Raw genomic sequence first — 25488 nt, forward strand, 5'->3', positions numbered from 1 at the left:
CTCGGAATGGCACAGTCGCTTTCTCTGTGCTCATCAGATGGCCCTGCCTTTGTGTCCCAGTCTGTTATTCCTCCTGCAGGGACTGCAGGCCTCCAAGTGCATTACTAAATGAATTCATTGCTGGGACAAAGATCCAGTGGCAGAATAGAGATTGATATCTTTTGTTGTCAGACATTCAATACCATATAGCAATCCAATTACTTAAGCTGTTTCTATCAGTCTTATTACGGCTCGCTATTGAGGCATGCTTTAAAGCTGGATAATTCTGTCTTGCAAGAATGTAGTGGAACAGATTAGGGCTTTAATGAGAAGGCTTTCTGTGGGCTGGGGCACTTCCATTGTATGTGTTGGGATTGAGGAATCATACCTAGGCAAAGGCCCGGAGTCATTGTTACAGAGACCGATCAAAGGGAAGCCTGAAATCCATACAATTGCTCGGAGAAATTTTATGGGTTACAAAAAAAATAAAATAAAAACTGGCCAAGTTTCTGTCTTGTTATTGCCTATCTGATGAGAATCTGTGGTGCAACAGTGGGAAAAGGAAATTACTTATTGGAATTCAGATTGTGGAATGGATATCTCGTTTTGTGTTTGAACTTTCCCTCCGCTGTGCTATAGGTCAAATTCTGTGCTTAGCTGGAGCATTTTAGGAATGCTGGCAGCATGGATCCAACACAAGGCTCATTCTGCATACAGCTGCCCAGAGTAGATGTTGGGAGAGGAGGGTTTCTAATGCACAGTAAAACAGCAGGAAAGAAGGCTTTGATAACTGCAGGTAGACTGCCAGGTTTGCATCCATGCTCTGTAGCACAAAGCAGGTGTGGAGAATCCAGAGGCAACAAAAAGCTGGAATCAGTAAAACCTCCAGACTGAGGCTGAAGTGTAGAAGTGGAAAACAGTTATTTTTCTGTGAGGGGAAAAAAAAAAGTCAACAGTGTAAATATAAACAAGTTATCTACTTTGCAAATATTTTATATATGGAAAAGACACCTGAGTTTATTGTGTGAAACACAAGCAGAGGCAGAGGCTTGAGAGGTGCCAGACTGAATTTGTTTGTTCAGCAAGTCAATTTGACTGCTCCTTGAATGCAGGATTTCAGAGGGACTTCTAAACTGTGATAAAGCTGTCCCTCTCTCTTCTAGGCCTCGACCAGAAACATCTGCACTTTAACAATTTGAACAGAAGCACCTCGGAATTACTGAGGTTGAAGTAAACTGGAAACCCAGATTAGAGTGCTTTTGTATGGAATACATAGAGGTTGGAGCCATATATGAAAACAAGTGTTTCTAAACCTGTCTGAAATTCCACCTCTCCAGGTCACTACCCTTAAATAACTGAGGGCATGTTTTATTTTTTGGTATGATAAATGCACCAAAAGCAAACACTCACTTGGTGTGAGTAGCAAAGCTGTGTAACTTCTGCAGGGCAACACTGATTTCCAACAATTTGAGGATATGGCCTATTTTTCCTGGATGCAGAGAACTGTATAATTTATAATTTCATTATAATAAGGCTGATTTTCCACTTCTTAGGGTTGTTTTACACTATCAACAGCTAAATATTTCCTCATCAGGGACAAAGTCATAAACTCTTGCCAATGCACACATGTTGTCTGACTGTAATATTTCCAAAGTATTATTTGGAAGAACAGCAATTATAAAGACATTTTCCAAAGGAAATTGTATTTGAGTTAGGATAAGGATGTGAGGGTGTGAACCTAAGTCTAAGGAACACCTGAAAGTTTATCTATGCATTTAGATTTGTTTCCAGAAAGTGTTTGCATTCCTGTCTATAGAACACAAACACTGATTTTCTTCAGCACTAAAGGTATGACCCAGTTCTGGACAGAAGCTAAACTTTATTTTGTGGCTTCAGTTGCCTGGTGGTGATTGAAGTTAATGTTTCATGAGGCAAAGGAGAGCACCTGTTCATTCCAGGAACAGCTACTGCTAAGATATTTGCTTTGGGTCAGAGTTAAGGTGATTTTGTGCTGAATTATCAGTTTCTCTCTCGCTCAGGAGTGTAAGGAGCAATTAAAGATTTCGGGTGGCCTGACCTTTATTCTGCTCATCGTTGACTTGTAACGAGTGATGTCTGCAGTAACTGCTTTCTTGTAATTTATTTACTCTGTTTAGGAGTGAGGGCTTTGGACTTGGGATCTTCCAAGGGGATCTTTTTATGTGCATTTTCATTTATTTTGTCTAAATACATTGAAACCTCCAGGACAGATACTCAGCTGGTGTAAATCAGCTTAGTCCCATTGACGTCAGTGGAGCAGTGCCAGCAGCAGATCTGACCCACTTCTTTAATCTGATCACTTGTCCATCCCATTTATTTCAGATTACATCAGAGTGAGCAGAGCCTTACCTCACTCACCATGAACTTGAGATAGGTACAACCTTGCAAGTTTTGGCAGAGGACTGTCATCAGTGAGAAACATGCAAAAAACAAGAGTAGCATCCAGTCCTCTGCCCTACAGAAAGTCCTTGGAGCCTGTGCCTGACACACCAAGCTTGTCTTAATATGAAATTCCAACTTTCTCAGAAGAAATTATGTTAGTTTACTACAAAACATTAACCTAACACTGCATTATTTTTTTTTATGTCTAAATATCCATTAACTAATTAGCAATATTCATTGAGTGTTCAGAATGCTCTGTGCCACTTCAGCGCTCTGTGAGTCTTCAGAAACCTCAGCACCTCAGCTGCCAAGGCCACGCTGGTGCCCCCTTGGAAATTTCCAAGGGAAATCAGATTGAAGTTTGCAGTCACATCTTGGGTCTGGCACCTCTAACTTGTCCCTTCAGCTTTTCCTGGTTTTCAAATGTTAATTTGCCCTGTGTCTCTTCCCTGCCATTGTCCTCTCAGATCATCGTTGGATGTTTGAGCATTGTCTTCATGCCCCACACTACTCTGCCAGTGGATCTCTCTATCTGATCTCTTCCAGTGGTTGAGTGAGTTTATATTTCCCTGGTAAAGGGAAGAGTTTTACCTCTTTGTTGGCTGTTTTCTATGGTAGTTTCTAATATTGAATAGCAGCATGAGTAGCACAGCTACTGCTTTTTGTGGCATTGAACTGTCTTGCACATTTCTGTCCAATTTGAATGAAGCAATTTTCCCAGCAACCAGCTGATCCTCTGCAGTGTTATCCAATGTCCTACGACCCCTTTGGAACTCGTCACGCAGTGGCCATTGACTCTGTACTGGACTTTCTCCAGTACCTCCCTTCAAGAGTTTGCAAATGCCAAAATGATGGGAGCCATTGCAGTTCTGGTATCTTTTCCCAAGCACCAGATGTTGTCTAGGCTTCTCTTGTTCACAAACTCTGTCTTCTTTTTGCAGACTCTGGTTTTTTTGCCACAGGTCTCTATCAGTGTGTTGTCTCTTACATCTGTCAGAACTGTCCCTGCCCTCTAAGTTTGGATAGAGTGGCTTCCTTTTCTTGGCAAGTTCTGGTTGGGTTAGTCCTAAATCTTTTAACAGTATTTCTCTCTCTCTCCCCCCTCATCTTCACTATAGTATCAGCTTGACCCTCATACCAGCTTGTTTTCACCTATCAATTAATAGCAGAACATTTCCATTTTTTTTCTGTACTGTCTCAGTGTAGTACTCCTGCACATTTAATAGTCTGCCTCCCCTGCCTCGGTGAACTAAGCTCTATAAATCATCCATGGCTCCAGAATCAGACACTCTCTGGAAGGGGAACACGGTCCTGTTGGCTGGGAAGTTGCTGCTTAAGCTTCCCTTATCTCTACTCTGTCTCTCTGAAGGGCTTTGACTTTGATGGGATTTTTAAATCCTTCTTTCTTCCACACAGAATATTGGTTTTATTCACTTTTTTCCTTGTGGATGGCCCATCCCTGGACATGTCCCAAGGCCAAGTTGGATAGCAACCTGGGCAACCTGGTCCAGTGGAAAGTGTCCTTGTTCATGGCAGAGGAGTTGGAATGAGATGATCATTAAGGCCCCTTTCAACCCAAACCATTCTCTGATTTCATGATTCTATTACTCTTCTCCTTGAAGAAGAAACATAAAGCCCAGTTCACCTCCTTTATGTCTCTCTCCAACAAGCTTTTCTCTTCCCTGCAGTTACTGGTGCAGTCCCCACTGTGCCCAGAGAAGCCAAGCTGGAGGGCAGGTTTGCTCTTAGAGGGGGTATCATTGCTAGTGTAGAAAGGGAAATCCATTTTAATGAGAACCCCTAAATGTACTGGGAAAGGAAACCTCAGTGAGTACACAGAAAAGAAGACCAAAAAAAAAAATCCCAGCTGTGAGGGTGAGGTTCAAGGGGTTCTTTTTCCTACAGAAGGCTGTACATTTTGTGGAGTATATGCTTAGGAGCTTTGCTGGGTGAGGGCCTTATTAAATTTGAGTCAACTAAATAAACAGAGCAAATGCAAAAATGAATTAATTTTTACGATATACTTGAGGGAAAAGCAAGCAGGCAGCTTTTCTCTTACTTTCAAGGAAAAAAACTGAGGCAGAAAAATGAAGTAACCCAGCTCTTGGGAGCAAGTAGCAAAGCAGACCCAAAATTCAGATTTTTTTTCTGGGCTTTGTCTACTGCACTGACATTTTACTTTTTAAATGTTTTGCATAAGATGTAGTAGTTATTTTATTAATTTTTTTGTTTGTTTTCATAAATGGAAAGAAGTAAATCACAGTGAAGTTAGTCCAAAGTTGGGAAAATATTGAGTTCAAGAGGTACAGCAGAAATTTAGGGAAGATGCAAATATATCTGCGTCCTGCCAAAAGCTGCTCTTTCGTTTACCAAGAAAACTTCACTAAATTAATGGATTTTAGATGAGAAGGAAACTTAAGATTATCTAATATGACCATATGTATTTTGCATGCCATAGAATTCCACTCAGTTATCTCTGCAAAACTATTTCCTGCCAGATATTGGGCCAGATCACCTCTGCTAACATTAACTACTTCAGGCTCAAAGCACTCTCCAAAGACATCCCCTGATGGCCTGTTGTAGGTTTACTGGAGAAAGACCTAATGATTCCTAAGTCCATGGAATATGAAATGTATGTACTCTTTGTAATCCCACGATCCGAGAGATTGCTCAAGACAGGAGTGAAAGGAAGCAAAGGAAAATCAATGTTTAACTTGGAAATATTTGTCAGTTAACAAGTCACAAGGAAGTGAGTGCCTTTAGGGCCTAGGACAGTCAAAGTAGGAATTTATTTTAATTCTTCATATTAATACTTTTAATTTATACCTTTTTTGGGTTTTTTGGGGGGTTGTGGGGTTGTATTTAAAAAACAAGTGAGCCCAGACAAAACAGAAAAAATCTTCCTTTGGTGTTTTGTTACCACTGAACTTCCTAAGGTCAGGAATATTCTCTAAAATGTATTTGAACATATTTCTTTTGTAGAAGGCTGACTATCTGGACTCTGACCACGCTTAAACACGTACTGAAATCCATCCTTCTTTTGGACAACATGTAATTAATTGTGTGCATTCTGTATAGGGAATGCTTTCCTGAACTGGAGATACAGCTTGTGTGCTTTAATTATTTTAAGGGATCTATTTTCTGGCATCTTGCTGCTTTTCTCCTTTTTTCCCCCCTTCAAAAACAAGTCTGTTGTTGAGTTTCTGGGACCTGGAATTCCTTATACAAGGAAATCCGCTGGAACTATAAAAACTCTAGGTACAATGAATAGGATGCCCACTTCAGCCTCTATTTCTGGAGCTCAGGTCTTTGTCATACTGCAGAAGTGTAAACATCTTAATCCCTGTGAGGGAGGAGTCCCTCAGGTATTTCCTTATGGATCAGTCCCATAAAGAGTTGATCCCTGTCTCGGGGGCTCATCGATCTGTCTTGTCTGCGGGAGCTGAAGGGACTTTATGCATTGAATTTTCTCGGTGGTGCTATAAAATAACACGTCCTGCCAAGTGAAGCCAGCCCGTTAATGCGTGGATTTTCTGCCTTGAGTGATTTCTTAAAATCAATAACTCATTAAAAAGAAAAAAAAAAAAAAAAAGCTCAATTCTCACAATTCATAACCATGCAAATGACAGGCTGCCTTCAGGAACAGCAGCTGGCTGAGTTGGAGCAGTGGGTTTGGAGGGTGGTGTGTTTGGTGTTTGTTCGCTTGCCCTGACTGCAGTTTCATTTTTCCTTCATGAGAAAAACGATTTTAACAACACTATTCATTCATTAATTCTTAAGAGTAATGCTCTGCTGGCAGAATGGTTAACCAGTTGCTAAAAATAGGGTCTGCTGGTGAATCCCTTAAAAATATGACCACATCTCTCTTTTAGCAAAGAGTAAAAGTGTAAATCTTCTTCAAAATCACAATCTCTAGGAATCCTTTATGCACATTGTAATTCCTCAGCAAAGTGTCAGATAACTTGGAAGGGGAGGAAGCTTTCCATTCCAAGTGTGTAAAGCATCACAGTCATTAATTTATTGACTGAATCGATCTGACTTTTAAAAGACTCCCTGGCTTGGCATCAGTGTTCTGTTTATCTCACAAGCAATGAATGTCTTCTTCCTCCCTATGTGTAAATACTTAATAGCTGTAAACTTCAGAGGTCAGACCTTGCTGGATCTGTAAGTATTGTACTTCAAAGTACATTTGGATTGAAGTTTTCTTTTTCTCCTGCTTAGATCTCAAGTTGCTGCACTATCTGCTCTATTTGACTTTCTTGGTGGCTTGGAAACCGTGTCAAATGTTTTTCAGAGCACTAGTCCTTTTTTCAGGGTGATTTTTCTCGCACCCAGACATATTAATTTAAAATATTTAGGGTTTTTTTTTTAAGTGCACCGACAGGATTTAGAATGCTCCACAGGATGCTAAAGTCAGCCTCTTTCCCAAAATTTTTCCATATGATGCATGTCAGCAGCACAGCCTCAAGGAGTGTCTTCTCATCTTGCTTTCCACTCAGCATGAGTTTAACAGGTGTCTGGAACGCCCCAGAGTAGGGCAGGATTAGTGCCTGGGATCTGGGAATAACGAGAGAAAGCCGTGGGGTGTGGGGGGAAGGAAGGTGACTGCAGAAAATGAACTGGTTCCAAAGGACACCCTCAAGCAAAGGATGGCAAAAGAATAAAATTAGGTAGATTTAACTTTAGTGTGAGAAAGAGCAAACCTTGCATGACAGCAGGGACTTATATGGTTTAATGAATTACCGAAGGTTGGGAGAATAAGACATGCCCTCTCTAGAAGAGGCTCGGGAAGGGCTGAGGGAATCCTGATCCCAGTAATAAATTTCTCTATCTCAAATGAAAAATGCAGCCAGTAGTATGACCAAGCATTCCTGAATGCCTGTGCCCTGGATTCCGAGCCCTTGGAGGCCAGTGGAAGAACTGACAGAGCAGGGATAGTCCAGCCAAGGGAATTAAAATCAGATATTATCCTATTTGTTTTGTGAGAGAATTATAAGGAGCTGTTCCAGGAGCAGCAGAAGCTCCGTTTTCCATGGAACCATATCCTTGGTCTCCCCTGCACTTCCTGGGGACCTTCATGAGCCCCCCAGGTCCACTCATGGCCAGAAGGGCAAGAGGCAGCTCCCACTGCACCTGCTGTGGAGCCCCACATGTGCTGATTGGAAGGCTGGAAATAAGCTGTTTGTACTGCCTGGACAAGTAGCCATTGATCCCACACCTTCCAGGAGGTTTTCCTCAGCTGGGGGCACTGATTTAGGTCTCTGTCCTCTGTGCAGTGACAAGAGCTGTAGGAACATAATTATCTCCAAACCTTTTGCTTCTCCCCTGACAACTTGCATTGCAATGGGGCAGTGGGTTTGAATGTTGTCAGGGGCAGACAGGAACAGCCAGCCAGCGTGGCTGCATAAGCCCTATTTCCCTAGGAAATCAAGTGGAAAAGTTTGTATAGTTTTTATACAACACAACACGGTTTGTGTCTGTCCTGTTACCTTGAAGGTTGTTGCTGTAATTCTGTGTTCCATTCTGGTGCTTCATCTCATCTAGAGTTTGTAAAAATACCGCTTTGGACCTTTTGTGATTCGTTTTCCTGCAATCTCAGAGGGATGTAGGACTGGAAGGGGCGTCCTGGGTCAGCGTTCCCAGGCTCCTGCCGAGGTACATGAACTGTAAAAGTTAAAAAGAGAAAAATACTGTATCATAAACTTCTGATTGGTACAGTGGGAAAGTTAATGAGACAAATGAAACCTTCCGTGTGGCCTTTGCAAAGCTGAAAGTCACAGCATGGGGCAGTCCCCTGGCAAATCTTGGGTCATTACCTTATCTCCTGCAGTAACTGCCGCGGGTAAATGTCACAGGATGAAGGAATTTTCCCCTTTACAGCACCAGAGTAGGAAGAATTCACATCTTTCTTCAGCCTGGGGTAAAGATTGTCAGATTTTTTTCATGTGTAAAAGGACATATGAAAACGTTAAACATATTTACAGGGGAAAGATTATCTGATCTGGGGAGAGGAGATAACGTCCCTTAGCTTTTAAATGTGCTTGAGTCACAGTAAGGCATGTTCAGCATCCTGTAGGATTTTCCTAAACAAAACAAGAACCCAGAGGAAAACAAGACAATAGTTAAAAGAAGGTTGGCAGATTCTCCTATACAGGTCTCGTGGGAACAATAGTATCAGTACTTTCTGAAGCTGTATTATAATGATTGAAAGAGAACCTGATGATGTAAAAGCAAAAACCATAAATGCCTGTGTTTCAGAATTTGTGCTGTTCACCTTTAGCTGTGAACTGATTGTCAGTGTTAAATGCACTTCTTTACTATATGTAGGTACTTGCAGATTGCTCAGGACACTTCTAGAATATTTATATTCCAGAATATCTAGATTGTTTCAAATCTCAGTGGTAAAATTCCCTCTACATAGAGTTATAAATGGTCCAGGTGATCAGAGAAAGGTACAACCTGAGAGAAGGAGGAGAAGCACAATAGTTTATTTGACAGTTCCCAGAAAATAAACAGAAAACAAAACAACACTTTGAAAAATCTCACTTTTGCACTTTTTAAACTGTGTTCGAAAATAGAAAGATAATTTTGAAATTGTTTTGGATCATTTCTCTTTTTGAAAGTAAAGTCAATACGTAATTCAAGCATTGACATTTTTAATGTTTTCTGTGGAATAGCTTTAGGATGAACTGGGAAATCCACTGACTGCCTTCAGTGCTGCTTTTGGCTTGATTTTTTAATTTTACGTCTTTGCCCTTTCATCAGAGTTTGATCCAGCAAACCAGGGGCTACTTTAGGCTCTTCCATCGAAATGCTGGAAGCTGTGAGTAGTTTTAAGCCTTCAAACAGACTCTTTGACTTTGGTTTCACTGTTTGCATCCTCGAGCATGAAGTGTACGTTAAATACTTCCTTGGGTTGTCCTGTGCTTCAAACCTGAGCTCTGAGCACTGGTAGGACTGGAGGTGATAAACTGAGCTCCCTGTTCAGAGATACCCAGACCTGAAGAGTGCAGTGAACTCCATTCTGTGAGCAGTCCATGAAATCATGATAAGAAAGATGAAATTTGCAGCTTTATTTCAGAAAAGCCCATTCGCTATAAAAAATTGCATGCTTTAGTAGAATTAGGCAGCTTTAAAAAGTCATTCCAGGGTCTGAATCATTAAACTTTGGACCTTTAAAGGTATTTAACTGTTAAACTCCTGACTGAATGGAAACCTATTTCTGGAATGTTGTAGTTATTTTGTTTTAAAGTGTTCAGAATGAGCCCAGTCTTTTAAACACTGTGTTAATGCTTGCGGTACGTTAATTTTTAACAAAGAGGTTTTCTTCATGAAAAGCACATTTTCTGCCCAACAGAATTTGATAGTGTTTTCCATTAAAACTCTGAAGACCGGTAAATTTGATATTGCTGCTAAGTTTGCTCAGTCAGGCTCAGCCTTCAGAAAAAGGCTTTCTTGTGGAAGGGAGGAAAGGGCTATTTAAAATCTATCACCCAATGGAGGGATCCCGACTGCTTTCCATTAGTGGGTTGCCCTTCATGGCTCTGTGGGAATGGTTTTAGGCAGGTGTGACTCATTTGTGTGACTCTGCTTTGGGGAACCAGCTCACCAGCTGGTTTGGGGCTTAGTGCTCTGCTCTAAGCCTCACCAGGACCCTTTTCTAAGCCCACCTTACCCTTAACTCATCCCATCTTAAATTGCATCCCTCACACCATGACTGATGATCCCAGCCTGTCGCTGCTCCTCTTTGTCCAGCCACCAGCAGCTAAATCCCTTTCCCCAGGAGCCTCTGCAGAACCAGGGCTTTGTCACTACAACTGGGCAGGCAGGTTAAGATTTTTGTCCCAGTTCTTCTTTGGGTAAGTGCATTATCTCCCATCCTTCTGCTGGATCAAGATCAACAAGAAAAAAATATATGTGCCAGTCCTGCTTGCCTCACCTCAGGGTAGAACTGAGTTGACTTGGGTAGAACTAGTAAAAAAGATGGAAGCCAGTTGGCCAAATCCTGTTTTCAGTCAGCATTATATTAACTACTTTTGCTCTGTTGAATTCAGCAGAGGAAACCCAGCACAAATAGTTTATATTGACTTCTGGAATAAGTGCAAAAGCAATTAAAAATTCTTTTTATCGTTAGGTGTTCTAATGCCATATAAAAGCACTTACATTAGGCATCACCAGCTTTTGAAGGAACCAAGTCCCCAAAACAGGTCCATGGTCTGTAGTGTGCCAGAGCTACAGCTGAAAATTCCTGTTTCCCTAAAAATGCCTTTACCTACTGCATTCCATTGCTTTTTGGGAGAAATACTTGCCTAAAGAAGGACCTGAAAAAGTAGTTGTGTGTATGCATCACACTCAGAGCAGGGGAAATTCCTACTGAAGTTTTGTCACCCACGTTTTGGACACTTAAATTATGACAAATAGCAAGAGAACATCACCTTCAGTTTTATCCTTATGTTAATAATTAACAGCCCTATCCCCCACATGGTGTTTAATATAGGCAATACACGGAGGGGAAAAAAGTATATTCACTTAAAATTCAATACTGTATTTACAGTACTGCTTTCCCATGCTTATTTTAGGGTCATTTGGGAAAAAAGCTTGAACTCCAAAAAAAAAAAAAAAAAAAAAAGAATGGATTGCTATTCTGGGAGTTAGATTGTCACTTAATAAATATATTTCTGATAATAAAAATCGGTGTCGTTTTCCTTGCAGGGACTTATTCGGAAGAAAGTTAATAAAAACTGCATGGAAAAACCAGCATCACAGCTATTTTTTTTTTTTTTGCTGCCTGAAATTCCTACAGGGAAGTTAGCTGAATGCAAAAAGTATGGAGAAAGAGAGAAACATTCCATTGGTCCTTAAAGCCCAAAGGTAAGATTCTCTTCCTAAAGATGCTATTAAGCAAGGTAGCTCCCTGTTAAATACCTGTTAAATACCTTTTTTTTTTTAAGAACAAAGACTTAACTGGCCCTGCTGATGGAAAAGTCATAATGTGGCTTTTTTTTCCTGATGGCTTTCTATTTGCATGTATGACAGATGTCAATGAAGTTGAAAAGTGTCCATTTCCCAGCGGGATGCTGGCTGTTCCCCAAAATGCCTGGGCAGTTTATAGAGGCCCTAATATCTCCTGATGGTGATGGAAGGATTTGTAGGGCAAGATTCCTGCCGGGCAGGGGCCTGCTGCCTTTGAATAGAAGGCAGCCAGCAGCTCTACAGGCCCCAGCAAGAGATGCCACTGCACCATCAGGAAACTTTGATTTATTATCTGAGAAATTCACCATCCATCTGCATGAAGGGGTCACAGAAGCAACTTTCCTAATGGGAATCTGAGACCCCCATTATTTCCCACTTATTGCTACAAGCATGAAAAATTGCTCCAACTGAGAGAGTTGGACTTTCAGGACTTGTTGCCATGGTTGGATTTATAGGAATATTTAGGAGCAATGCTTAGTGGTTTTTTGGTGGTTTTGTTGTTTTTGTTTTTTTTTTTTTTTGAACCTATAAACTCCAACAATTTTCACAGGTTTTTGCTAATTAATGCCACCACTGTGGAAATGGGAGCAGTTCTGCAAACAAGCTGCGACAAATGGGATTTTTATTGCCAGTGGAAAAGCCCAGGGAATAATTAGCAGGTCCACAGAGATCTCCTGATTACAGACATCTGCACTGGTAATGTCCAGACACAAAGATCCCAGAGGGAAATGTTTCGGGATTTTCACCTTAGGGCACATTTATGTTGTCAGCTACACCCTTCAAAATGCAGTCGGACATATGTGGGAAAATATTTTGTGAAATGTTAGACCAGGGAACCTGATGTTGACTAATCTGGACTGGGGAAACTGGCTTTGCTTTCCAAAGTACTGTCCAGCAGCCAAGACTTGCAGATGTAATATTTTGATATCTCATTAAGCCCGATTTCACAGAGATATTTCTCAGTGCTGCATCTGAGTTGCCTGAGATGCTTTTGCAGTTATCGCTGCTTTGGTGAATAGGATGAAGAGGAAACAACAAGACTGATTATTAAAACACCACATGACTCCTTGAAAATGAAGCACTGAGAAAAAGAAGTCATGTCAAGACAGGATTTATTAGTTCAGGTTGAAGAGTAACTTGATTTGGGATTTTCCTCTTGCCAAAGTGATTCACAATATAAATTATGGATCTACTTATAGAAGCGGTCGAGGTTTTGTCTTTTTTTTAAGACAGCACACTTTTAAACTGGCTAATAAAATATTAATTTCAGGCCTTTGAAGCAGAACTTTAAGCTAAAGGTTTTTTAAAAACCACAGTTATTTTCATTTGTATGGCATTAGAGCACAGTTGCCCCAGTCCTAGACCGGTTCATGTTGTATTAAATACCATATAAATCCCAAACAAAACTCATTCCTTTCCTGAAGAACTTACAGCAGAAAGGTTTGCTTGCTTTTACCAATTGCGTTTGTATATAGAATTTAAAAATAAATTAAATTTATAATGCCTATGATTCTAAAATATCCATGACAGAAAGTAGACCTGTCTTGCTTAGAATCTCTCTGTGATGGGATCTTCAATCCCACAAGCCTTGCAGCAGAAAATGCCCTTAAATTTGTATTAAAGCCCATCCTTCTCCAGGAAAGCCATTAAGCAAATGATTAATTTTAAGATACATTTCAGTCCCAGTGGCATCATTTATCCTACTCACTGGTCAGGCAGTCACTTACAACAAAGTTAAGTACTGAGCAGACCTAATTGTGAATCGAGGCTGCCCTTCAAAGTGTCATGAGAAGCAAGAATAATTTTCCTGGCTTTTAAGCCACTACATACACAATACACAGTGAGAGCTACATCCAGTAATGCACCAACATATCAGATATTTCCACAGATCTCTCTTGGCTTAGCTTTTCTGCTCTCTCTGGGATGAGGGGTGGGGGTAGAAGGAATGAAAGGTCGGGAAAGAAGGAGAATTCAGAATTGCTGGGGATAGTTTTGCTCCCAGATAACCCCTATGACAAGTACATGTATATTCATGGGCACTGAATATACAGGCTGGAGCCTGTATTTGTTGCTGTCTGACCCAGGATATTTACAGAGATATGAAGCAACCTCAGAATGAGGTTTTTAATAACCTTACTCTGAGTCCTTATGAAGTCTTTCCAGAAGTCCCCAGAGATGCCTGTGATCACATGTTATCTTATTGTCACCGCCTTGGACAGATGGGAAAGTCCCCAGAGGAATTGCTTCAGAGTGATGTTTACTGCTCAGGATGTGGGCTGCAATGACACTGGTTTTGTGGAACATTTGCACTGGTTTTGGGGTGCAGGTGAAAGAACACTGTAGTTTACAGTGCCCTGCAAACAGGATTTGCATTTATTCTGGACAGTCTTCCAAAGCACAGGCTATTTACATGCACGGTCCAGGATGACTTTGAGCTCCAAGTTGGTCCGTTTTTCAGCTGCATTTAAGGAAATGCTTGGCACTGGTTAAAGGGATGAGTGTGTGGCATGTGTATCTGCTGTTCAGAAATATGATATGAATTCCTGTAAATAAGGTATTTAAACATAAATGTGTTTGACTGTTTTCTAATGAGCCTTGTTCACAGGCCCTGCAGGGTTAATTAGGTTCCTAGATCTTATCTTTACTCTATTACACTAAAGGCAAAAACCTCTATACAGGAACTGAATCCACTCAGAAAGAGCAAATAAACTGGCTCTAAATGATCACAAACTGACCAAGCTTTTCTGCTTCAGCTCCCTGTATGCCTTCAGGCAACTGGGATTTAAAAGCACCGAGATTACAGGACCATAAAAAATACACATTTACATTTACGTGTGGTCACATGCAAAATTTAAGATTTAGAGAAAGCCACAAAGGGAATGTTTAACATAAGTAGCGAGGCACAAGCTGAATTAATGACACAGCAGCCCCAGCAGAAACACAAGAAAAACATGTAAACCTTCATCTATTATTAGTTGCTGTAGCCCACACTCCAGAGCACAAGGACTCGTGGTCATTAAAGCCTGTTGTTTTCCAGGAGATCTTTTAGCTGCCTCATGAATGGGAGCTGGGCAAGCCCTGAAGTGGAGTGAATTCACTTGAGAGAGAGTCCTTGCTTTGAATTTTGTTCATTCGTTGGATGATTAAATCACTAATAACGTTAAAAGAGTAGCCAGAACCCTCTCCCCACCACTGCCAGGGTGGGGGCACTCTGCAGGAGGGCTCTCCAGCCTGTCTGTGCTGGACATCCTGGGATGGCAGAAGGATGCAGACAGTGCTCCCAGGATGTGCATCACCTCCTCTAGCACTGACAGGGGTTTGCATTCCTGCAGCCCCTGGCCATGCAGGCAGACCTTTTGTCCCAAGCCTTGCACATCTGCTACAGGCAATTCAGGAGCTTGTAGCAACTACAAGAGCATGTAGTGAATGGCTTCAAACTGACAGGGAGTAGGTTTAGATAAGATATTAGAAAAATCTCTTCCCTGTGAGGGTGGTGAGGCCCTGGCACAGGTTTCCCAGAGAAGCTGTGGCTGCCCCATCCCTGGAAGTGTTTAAGACCAGGTTGGATGGGGCTCTGAGCAACCTGCTCTAGTGGATGTTGTCCCTGTCTGCCTTTGGGAGGGTTGGAATGAGATGGTCTTTAAGGTTCCTTCCAACCCAAACCATTCTGTGATTCTATATTCTGTTCCCTCAAGAGTCCTGTGATGTAATGTAATGCAGACACATTCTGATGGAAAGCTTCAGGAGTAGATTCTGTCTGTTTTTCCACATGTTGGTACCACACCTAGCAAACTGGCTTTCAGTCTGACACGTTGGCTTCCCAATGCAGCTGCAGCACAAGTAAATGTTAAAGATGAAGAGAAACAAATTTGCTTTTAAATTTTTCTTTTTCCTTCCCTTGACACCGATGTCTTTGCAGGAAATATGTATTTTTTTCACAGGAGTGTCCTGTCAGGGAATAAAAGCTAGGCTGGTTCATTTTAAGCAAATCTGAGTTCTGGTTGTGTAATTATGGATCTGCTCACATGAACATGCACTAGGAGAACATGGAGGAGTTCCCAGGGGAAAAGTAATGAAGTCTGTTTGTCTTGCAAAAGCTATGTTGTATTATAATATAACAAAGGATAGCATGAGAATTTCTCATGCAAGTCATTCTTCAGAAATAAAACTTAACTGTCAGATGAGTTTCAGAAACAAGTTGTCCTGTTGGAAATTGTTCCTCCTGGAAAAAGTTTATTTGTTTAGTTCCTTTGCATATTGCAAACTACTCACCACCTTAAGCAGAGTCTGCTCCTCAGCTGGTCCAGCTCAGCACAATAATGGAGATCCATAGTGCTGCTACTTAATACCAGCCCTGAATTTAGAATGCTAATGTTTAACCTTGCCAAGTGGAATGTGGTGTATTTTTGACACCACAGTGGTAGGGAGCTCAAGCTGTAGAGAGGATCCCACCACATCAGGCACTGCATGAGCAAAGGGGGAAAAGGACATTCTCTTATGCATGCACTTATTTTTTTTTGCACCTAATTAGACTAATTGAAACCTGTGGGCCTCCTGATGTAGCGAAAGTTAAGCATTTGCAGAAATGCTTACAGGATGAAGGAATAAAGACATGGATTGTAAGACTGAGAAAAGAAGAAAAATCAGAAGGTCATGTTGTTTTATCTCTCAGTGGAGTTTTCTCCTAGGATTTGTTATGATTTACTGTCATTACATATTATGTAAACAGTCACTGTTTCCATGAAGTGGGAGGTCCTGGTAATCTCCTGTAGCTATTCAGCATTGTTTGTGAATTTAACCAGAAATGTACCTCCTTACTGCACTGGAATGATCAGGGATCTGTACACCCTGTAGCCTCGGGTTATGGCTGTGACCCCATTAAATGTGTAGGTGGAGTCTCCCTATTAAGTCAGTAAAGCCAAGGGAAGTCTGAGATGATTTCCATGCTTCCTGCTGCTGTTGCCTCCTTAGTGGATGCTCTTGACTCATCCAGATTAGCAACTGCCTTGCCTCAGGGCCCATGAAAATACTCTGGAAGGATACTTTCTTTTTGAACTTTAGGGAATGACTGAGTGGCAGGTGTGTTTTTTAAAAAAGCAAATAAAGAATCAAGCCTCCCTTTTTTCCCCCTGTTTTCTTCTAAATCCATTACTAAACTGCATCTTTACTTCATCCCTTTCCAGCAGAACCTGTATCACTTAGTCATACAGGCTGTCCACACTTTCTTCAACAGCAAAGGCAAAGCAATTCTAGCAAATCCCTTGCTCATAGTCTTGTGTTCCTCCTGTTGCAAATCCCTGCCTTCTGGAGTTTGTTCCCTCACCTGTGCCCAAAGTTCCACTGACATCAGTGAGAGACTTCCCAGGACATCTGAGAGTAATTTATTAATTCCTCTTTGCAGGAGTGATTCCTTCAGTGCTGCCATTCCAGTGGAGATTGCAGCAAGGTCTCCTTCCATACCAGTTGCTGCCCTGGTGTAGATCCTCTGGCACCGATTCCTGTCCCTGGGAGTTGCCCCAGCTTGATGCCTGCAAGGATGTGGTAAGAACTGCACTTCAGTCCTGTGCTTGCTCACTGGGCTGCCCAAACATGCACACTTCACTGGGCTCTGGAGAACATTGCTGTTGTGGGAATGTGATCCACCTGACTAGGTAGGCCAGCAGCTGTGGGATTGTCCATCTGCTGGTCCTCCAGATTAAACATTAGCCCTCAGCAAGGAATTTTCTCCAAATAAGCTTCTTAAAGAACATTTCTTCCTTCTCTTCTACACCAGCAATACTGTGAGACAGGTGATCCAGGTGGGCAGGGGGGGAACTTAAGCACGCAACTATCAAAAAATAGAGCTTATTCTTTGGGTGGATTTTTAAATGTAATTGCTCTTCAGTGGTGAATGAAACAAAGCACACAGTTACAGCAAGATGACTACACAGTGTTAGAAGGGGAATCCTGTCACATCTACAGGGTGAAGGCTTCTGGGCTGTGAGCTGGTGAGATCTCCCCAGGAGGCAAATGCTTCACAGAGAACCTCTTCCACGAGAAATCTTTTATCTTCTTATGGCTTTGTTGCTACTTCTGCTCTACACTGACCATAAATATTTATTTATCAATGCTGCTAGAATTTTTAATTTCTGTAGATGGGGATGTTTGAGCTGACTGGGGGGGGGGGGGGTTCCAGCTGTCATAGAAAGAAATATTTGAAATAGATTTAAGAAATAGAGTCATTATTAATTTGTTTCTTTAGGGCTCCATTTTCCTCATGCAAGTTATTCGTAGCTCCCACTGAAGCCAATAATTTCCTAGTCCTTCAAGGCAGGAAAGACACTGAAGTCAATAGGAATTAGTTGTATCCTGCAGTGGGGGAATAAGCCTCCTGGGAAACTGTGGATCTCCTGTTTGCCACAAGCAATCCATAACTGCATTGTCAGTAGTAAGTCATTCCAGGATTTGTAGGAATCACTATTATTATTTACATGTACCTGTGCTGTCATTCTCACTTCTTTCTGATATAAAAGTAACTGATGCAAGTTATGAAATTGCCTTTAATATATAGATTTCTGCTGACACTCAGTTTATGGCTTATCTTTAATTGCCTCTATTAAAGCACTTGTTGCCCTGAGATTCAGTGGTGTGTCCAGGCCTGCTGCAGATCTCTTCTCCTCAGAATTTCACCCATTGCTCGTGAGAATTTCAACTTCTGGATAAATAAATATTTTGGGTCAGGTCTTAAAAACACAGAAGTCCTTATTCACATGTTGTTTTTGGAACGTGCCCATGTCTTAGTGGAACTCTCATACCACAATAGCTGATGGAAGAAATAGAGAAATGTAACTTCATGTCTCAGCTTCGAGGGTCAGAGGGGAGGGGAGGGGATGGGAGAAGGAGTCGACAGATCCAGTGACTGAGCTTTTCTCTGCAGGGGAATAAAAAGAGTTTAGCAGTGACAGAAAGTAGAACAAGCACAGTGTCAAATGCATCTTCCAAAGAGAGCGAAAAATCAGATCAGGCTAAAACAAAGTTATGTGGCAGCTCAGGGGGAGCTGCAACTAGCTGAACTCCCCCCCTCCTGTCCCTCTTGGCCTTTTGTTCTAGGAACAGATGTCCCTTCTCCCCCAACTGTCTTCTAGTTTCAGAATTAAGAACTTGGGCTCTGAACTTTTAATTCGTGATTGCCTTCGTAAGCTTCTCTATTCCTGGATTTTGAGATTCTTTGTTATTCTTCTAATTATCAATCCCTTCCTGTATTGCTTGTATAAAAGAATAAAAAAAGACTGGGCTTTGCTGACTTGTTGGGCCTGTTCTGTACAATCCCCACTGCCCAGATGTTTAACCCTTTATCCAATTTCCAACAGTACACAAGCAGAAGAGGTTTCTGGAGCAGGATACTTCCTGTCTTCAAGAAGAAAAATTATGTGGTACTTTACAGACAGAAACAGTTTGAAACCATCTTTAAATAGCAGAATTGAAAATTGATCCAGAAAAAAAAAAAATGAGAGGAGAGAAAATCTTTGGGATAAAGTGCCTAGTGTTTCATGCCACCAAGAGAGATAAGGTTTTGTTAAATATGTTCATTTTAACAGCTGTTTTTGACAGTGCCAAAGACATTTTCCACACTCATGCTAGTGAACTATGTCTCTGTTATTCTTAATTCTCTTCCAGACCTCTTAAAAGAAGGAGGTACAGACTGAGTGATCAGACACCCAGAACAGGCTTGTGGGACTTGGAAAATGGATGGGAAAAGTCAGATGTGGTTGGTGGGCAAGCAGAGGGTGTCTGGATAGATCTGTGGTCACTGTGGGCTCGGGTTTGGCACTTTCACCCCACGAGTGGGTGCCTTGGTGAAGTCCCACTGGAGAGAGGAACAGAGGTTCATAATCACAGGTGGGACAGGCTGCTCAAGGTGGAGGTTTTTTTGGCTTATCAGCAGAGCATCACAGGATTTTAATGAAGTCAGGCAGAAAGACTTGAAGAAGAGAAACCCTTGAAAACCTTCCAGTTGTACAGGCAGACAAATAGAGAATCATTGCCTGGCAACTGAATACAAAATTATTATAAAACATAGCCAGGTTTAGGTCACATGATTTATAAAGAGAGAGCACAATTATGAAACACCTTGCAATGACTTTAATCATGGGATTTATACACCATTGTGTCTTTTAAAAATACCAAATGAGAGTCAGACATCTGATCATGTCCTTATGTGACATAAACAGCTATGAGCTGATTGAAGAGATTCACTGGAGTTCTTTGGCTCTCTCATCTTGTGATCAGATGCTTCATTTCATAGGACAGTGTGATTTTTCAGCATATGTTTTGTGCAATTATTGTTATTATTTTCCTTCAGGCCCCCTTCTAAACGCTTGCAGGAGGGGATTGTGGCACTATGGAACCTGGCAGTGCCCTGGAGATTCCACACGTGTTGCTTCCCCCCGTGTTATCTCCTGTGAAACACTAACTTGTTCATGGGGATGCTGTAGAATATTGATCAGAGCAGAAAATCATTAACACAAAGTAGTTTTCCACATCCTGCCACATAGCCATTCATGCAGTTGATGTTCAACTTTGGCAGTGCAATGTTGGGGATGTGGAAGCCTTTTTTAATCAAATATTTCAAAACAAGGGCCAAATCTCTCCAAATCTGCCTTGGCATTTGCTAATTTCTGTCCAACTGCATTGATTTTTCACCCCTCTATAGAACCTTGCCCTGTGAAACTTCTAAATTGAGATAAATACTGTCTTACTACAGAGCTTTCCAGTGATCAGCTGGAAGCCTGAGGTCCCCTGGCTCCATCTGGATAATAAACTGCAGATGCTGGATGCCTCTCTCCACCTGATGAGCTGTCAATGTGCTGGATAGATGAGCTGTCAGGAAAGGAGAGAGGTTTCAGGTTGAAACAATTCTTCTTTTTTTTTTTTTTTCTTCTTCATAAAGAAAAAAAGAAGCAAAAATGATTCTGTGGAACGTCTTGATTTCACCAAATCAGCATTTTTTCCAATGAGTATTGGTTCTGAGGGAAGCCAGAGGCCCTACAAGTCCAGCTGAATTTTAGAACCCTGCTACTGTACCGCTTTTGAGTGAGGAGGGTTTTGGGACTCAACAGCTTGAGCTTGGTTTGCTGCATTGCACGGGCAGAATGGTTCAGCAGTGAGTCATGAGGCAGCAGAGAAACAGGGGGAGAGTTCAGTGGGTAGGGTAAAGGCCTGGAGGGTGGAAAAGTTAGTGCTAGCAGGGACTCATTTCAGGATCCCTGAAACGCTTGGCCCTGTGGGATTTTAATGTAGATAGTTCCGAGGTGGGTGTTACCTGGACATCAATGAGTGTGGTGGCTGGTGTAAGGACAGAATGCCAATGTCACAGACTGGGTGTGGGTTTTGGAGTTTCCATTAAGGGAATGATAGTGGAAAATGTGGCACAGAGTAATCTTTGTGTGAGAGGTAATAATTTCAAATGCTTTGCTCCACTTTGATTTCTATCTGTTGTGTTCAGTTAGGAGCATTCCTGGGAAGAACCCTAAGTAGGTGGAACTGAATCCTGCCTTTCTACATGCAATGGGACCTGTGCTGTTCATTTCATTAAGAGTTAGATTGGGCCTTTAGGAAGAGAGAGTTTAATTACTACTAAAATGGAATGGATCCAGCTCACAGATTCTTTCCTCAGCTTTGAAAACCTCTCCGGTAAAGGCGAAGACATTTTAAAACAGAACCAAACATCCACAAAAAGATTAAAAACTCCATCTCCCAACCTCTCCTTCCAGCACAAAGGTGGCCTTAGCAGATATGTTTAATATTAAGGCTGCCCAGGACATGGTCAGTCTCACAGGCAGGCTTTTGGGCCAGTTGACAGCAGAGGAGAGTTCCCGTGTGAATGCTGAGCGCTCCGGCTCTGCCGAGCCAATCCATTTCTTCAAAGACCAGACAGTGCTGAACTTAGTAACGTGAAAAATGCGACTTTTAAAAATTCTATTTTAAGTCCACAGCTGGATTTTCAGTCAATTAGGATGTTTCTTTTCTTGTGCTTTCTGGTTAAAATATTACCTTAAGTCAACCAACTAATGTTTCAGCCCGCTCTTAAAATACGGAAAGTCAAGGTTGCACTTTTTTTGAATTTTCAAGAGCAAACTTTCCCTTCTGATCTTTTAGCATAATTGCTGCAAATGGATGATGATCAAGATCTGAGGTTTCTCTTCTAAAGATTTGCTGTTTCCTGATAGGATGGAATACTCAGCCAAAGTATCAGTTTTAATGTCAGTGAGATATTGAAAGTCCTCCGAATAACTGGAAGCTGCAGGTCAGGTTGTACCTCCACCTAAAATGGTCCTGACTTAGCAAAAAAATTATTAGCATTATGAAAGAGCTCAAAAAAGCTTTTGGGGTCAGAATTAGCCTCTAGAACTATATTTTGATTTTCTATTACAGGGCACATAGTGTTGGTCTGGTTTTCCCAGGGTTTCAGTCAGACTGTTTGCCAGCAGGCAGTTTGAGTTAGACTGCATTGCAAATCACTGCATTACCTTATAAAGCACTGAGGGAAATGTTGTGTCTTCTGCCACAAACTATTATGTCCTAACAATTTTCTAACAGCAGTTGGTTTTTCCCTGAGTGAAAATTAAGGATGAAAAAGAGGAAGATGCCTTGGTAACACTGGGTTCATGTTCTAGTGAGATTGCCCAAGTCCCTTAGGCAGGTCATGCTCCTCACACTCCTCACCTGAGCAGTTGTAGAACTAAGGTTAAAAATCCACCTTCTGCCACTTCTGAAGCAAAGACCCTGTCACTGCCTTCCTTCTCTACTGTTATCTGGGATTTTATTTGGGATATACCTATGGTGTCCTCTCCAGGTCTAGGGCTCCCTGACTTCACTGACATCAGTTTTTTCTTTCATTAATCAGAGGTTATTGCCTGTGCTGAGACTTTGGTGCTCCAGATGACTGTATTTTGGCAGTTTGTTTACACATCCTGCCTGGGACAGTTCTATTACTGATAGCTGAGTGACAGATGGAAGGGTAGCACAGCCTTGGGCTTGAACTATTTAGGTTCTGGTCTACAGAGACTGACACACATTTTGGTGTGTCACACAGGGTTACAGAAAAGGAACTATATTCTGTGGCACTCTGAAGTGATAGTTTGGGGTATTGAGACTGACACTTGCTAGACAACTTTGCTTTGTTTCCTCTTTCTCTGTACATGCCTAGAAATCACACAGTATTTTACCAGAAGCATGAAAGCTAATAGATATTTCAATATCCAGTTACTCCCATGTTAGTTCATGTCCCACAGTCAAGAAACCAAGACAAAGAGAGATAAAGGGAAACAAAAAATGTGCCAAAGGGTGGTAGGGGAGAGAAGGAGAGGTACAGAAACCAACCTGTTCCATGCTAATTTAGGCACCAGAGAATTTGCTTTCTATAATATTTGTTGTCTCAGGCACGTGCACCGACTTTTGAAAGAGAAATGTCTTTGAAGGTAAATCCAGCTCAGAGGTCTGTGTGTGTGTAACAGGAGCATTCTAAATGACCCTTGAGGCAAGGTTAATAGCTACCTGTATTTTGTCATTTCCTCTGCTATGCAGTGGAGAGATTTTAAAGTATGAACAGATTATTATCCCAGGTAACTGATGGACACAGAAAAGGTGAGTTTGGATCTCATCTCCTGTAACATCACTGTAGACAGGGGATACCACAGTAATGAGCAGCAAGAGTAGCTGCTTTTAGACATAGCATTATGTCTAAAAGAATTATGTCTCTGAAACATAGCATTTCTTCTTATGTTTCAGAGAAATAATACCAAAATCTACAGTATTTTCCACACTCTGAAACGCTGAGAAGATTTACAACAAGGCTGTAGCTGTCAGCACAAGTCCAGGGAAAGAATGGCCCACAGGGCCTGTTTCTCTCAGGACTATTCTTTAATGCCAGAAGGTTCTCTCTTTCTGGTCACAGGAACAATAGCCATTGGCTGGCTCTACAACATCACTGAGGCATCATCTATCCAGTTTGGCTGCAGATCCCTCTCAGTCCTTCCTGGAACAGAGCAGGGATGTGCCCAGCCCTTATCTGAACAGAGAGGTTGAGGGCAGCAACCCTTTACCTGCATGTCACATGGTAACAGGTGAATACCTGAGCTGGCATTAATAGCAAAGGAGAGGTTGTCTCTAAGCCCCTGAGTAATTCCCTCCTTCCTCCCCTAAATCAAAGCAAGCTTGCTCAAGAGTTACTATTTTGGTGCAGAGGGGTAACAGAGCAAGACTCTAGAGTAGTAAAAGGAAGTCCCTACTTTTCAAGCATAACCATTGAAGCAGCACAGAGCATGAACCTTTCTACCACTCTTTCTCTGCAGTTTTGGTACTCTTTCTGTCTTTTTTCTGTATTGATAAGACAGATCACAAGTGTGGAAAAATTAATAAGAGTTCTCAAAGTGCCAATGTAACACTTAGTTCTGGTGAAACCAAGGTATGGCAAGGGAGATAATTTCATATTGAAAACCCATGAAGTTCGTAAGGAAAAAATGGCCTTATTGGCCCTGCCTGCCTTTCCTGGGGCTTCCACTCACATTCCTGAGCATGGCTCAGGGCTGCAGGCCAGCCCAGCTGGGGTTGTCCCTGTGACACCGCAGGATGCTCTGTCACAGCCCTGCCCTCTGTAGGCATGGGCCCTGCTGTGCCAGGCCTTACCTGCAGCCTAATGGCCTGGCCTGGGCTCAGCTCTCTGTGAACTTGGCTGGTGGTCTGGGCTCTGGGCTGTCACCCTGGATCTGCCCTGCTCAGCTCTCTGACCTGCTCCCTGGCTCAGCTCCTGGTCCTTTAGGGAGTGACTGGCCCTTGCTGCACCCTGACATTACACTTTCCTTCCCTTGTTCTCAGGGCTGGGCTGGATTGTTCATTCCCAGTTCAGAGCCAATGTTCCAAGATATTTAAGCTGTTAGGTGGCATTTCTTCTTTTGCTGAAGGTGGTGTGGTGTCTTCACAGTCTGTGCATGCAATCCCTGACAGGTACCTCACCTCCTCCTCTGTGAGTCAGCTTCCAGGAAAACCGCATCAGGAATCCCAGGTGCCACGTGGATACAATTCAAGGGAGGGTGTATTTGTTACCTCTTCAGGGTGTTCATCAGAAAACTTCTCAGAAAATGCTTTGGCTTTGTTAATTTTCCCGAATATTAAACCACCAGTGTTTGTAATCCTGTGAGTTGCCAAACAGTGAACAAGCTCTTGGCGTGGTCCTGTGTCGCTTTTTGCTTAACACTGGCAAGTATTTAATTGTTTGGGAGTTTGTCCAATGTACACTGCCCTTCCCATTATTGATTGCTGGAGCAGCCAACATGTTTTGTAACTGCCTGTTTTAAAGACCGACAACTGCATTTGAAGTGTATAGTCTGTATTTTGTCAGCTGCAGCAGGGAAACATCTTTGGAACTGGATCACATAATGCACAGACCTGATAGATGGACTCAATTAAATCAACAATAATATAGTAGTTGGCACACTCAGTGTAGCTACTCTGATCCCACTCTAAAATTTTTCCAAATCCTTTTTATTCTCCAAGCCTCTGATCAAAACTTTAGGCCCTTTATAACCCTAATTCAAACATCACTTCAGAGGTTAACACATTTGAACCCCCGAAGCAATGCTTTTAACTTCTGTCTTGTGGTCAATAAGAGGCTAAGTCTATCTATAAACAGTGTCAGATGGTGTCTCACACGTTGCACTTAAGAAACCTTACTCCTGATAGTTCCTTGACCTTGGTGGCCTCGCAGACTGGCCAGTTTAAATGACACTGAGCAGGGCACCTTTGGAGAGATCACATGCCTGATACTGTAAAGCTGACAGCAAACTGACAGTGCTCAGGGTGTGAGAAAGGAGGCAGAAGAGCATCTGAGGGAAGGGAGCAGTGCAGTCTGCCCCAAAGCAGCAGGTTAAGATAATTATAGGATATTTTTTTCTGTTGGCCATATATTAGCTACGTACACGTGTTCAGAGAATCAGAAAAGAAGGTTTGTTCCTGGTGGTTGCTTTCTCCCTTTAGTGCCTGGTAGTGTAGTGAATTACCATAATGTTAGGAATTACTTGGACCAGAAATAGTATTACTGTAGAGCAACACTGTCATTGGCAAACAAAGCCTGGATCT

General features: G+C 41.9%; 1 long non-coding RNA gene across 1 annotated transcript in view; it reads left to right on the plus strand.

Annotated features, from left to right (window-relative positions):
* LOC114002189 overlaps positions 1-25488 on the plus strand; it is a 64502-nt gene that overhangs the window by 14474 nt on the left and 24540 nt on the right. The window contains exons 3-4 of the long non-coding RNA XR_003545788.2: positions 11113-11271; positions 16775-16914. This is a non-coding gene — a long non-coding RNA (uncharacterized LOC114002189). The remainder of the gene's footprint in view (positions 1-11112; positions 11272-16774; positions 16915-25488) is intronic.

Source organism: Pipra filicauda, unplaced genomic scaffold, assembly GCF_003945595.2.
Source record: "Pipra filicauda isolate LSUMZ 115617 unplaced genomic scaffold, ASM394559v2 scaffold77_size3566232_pilon, whole genome shotgun sequence".
Classification (NCBI taxonomy): domain Eukaryota; kingdom Metazoa; phylum Chordata; class Aves; order Passeriformes; family Pipridae; genus Pipra; species Pipra filicauda.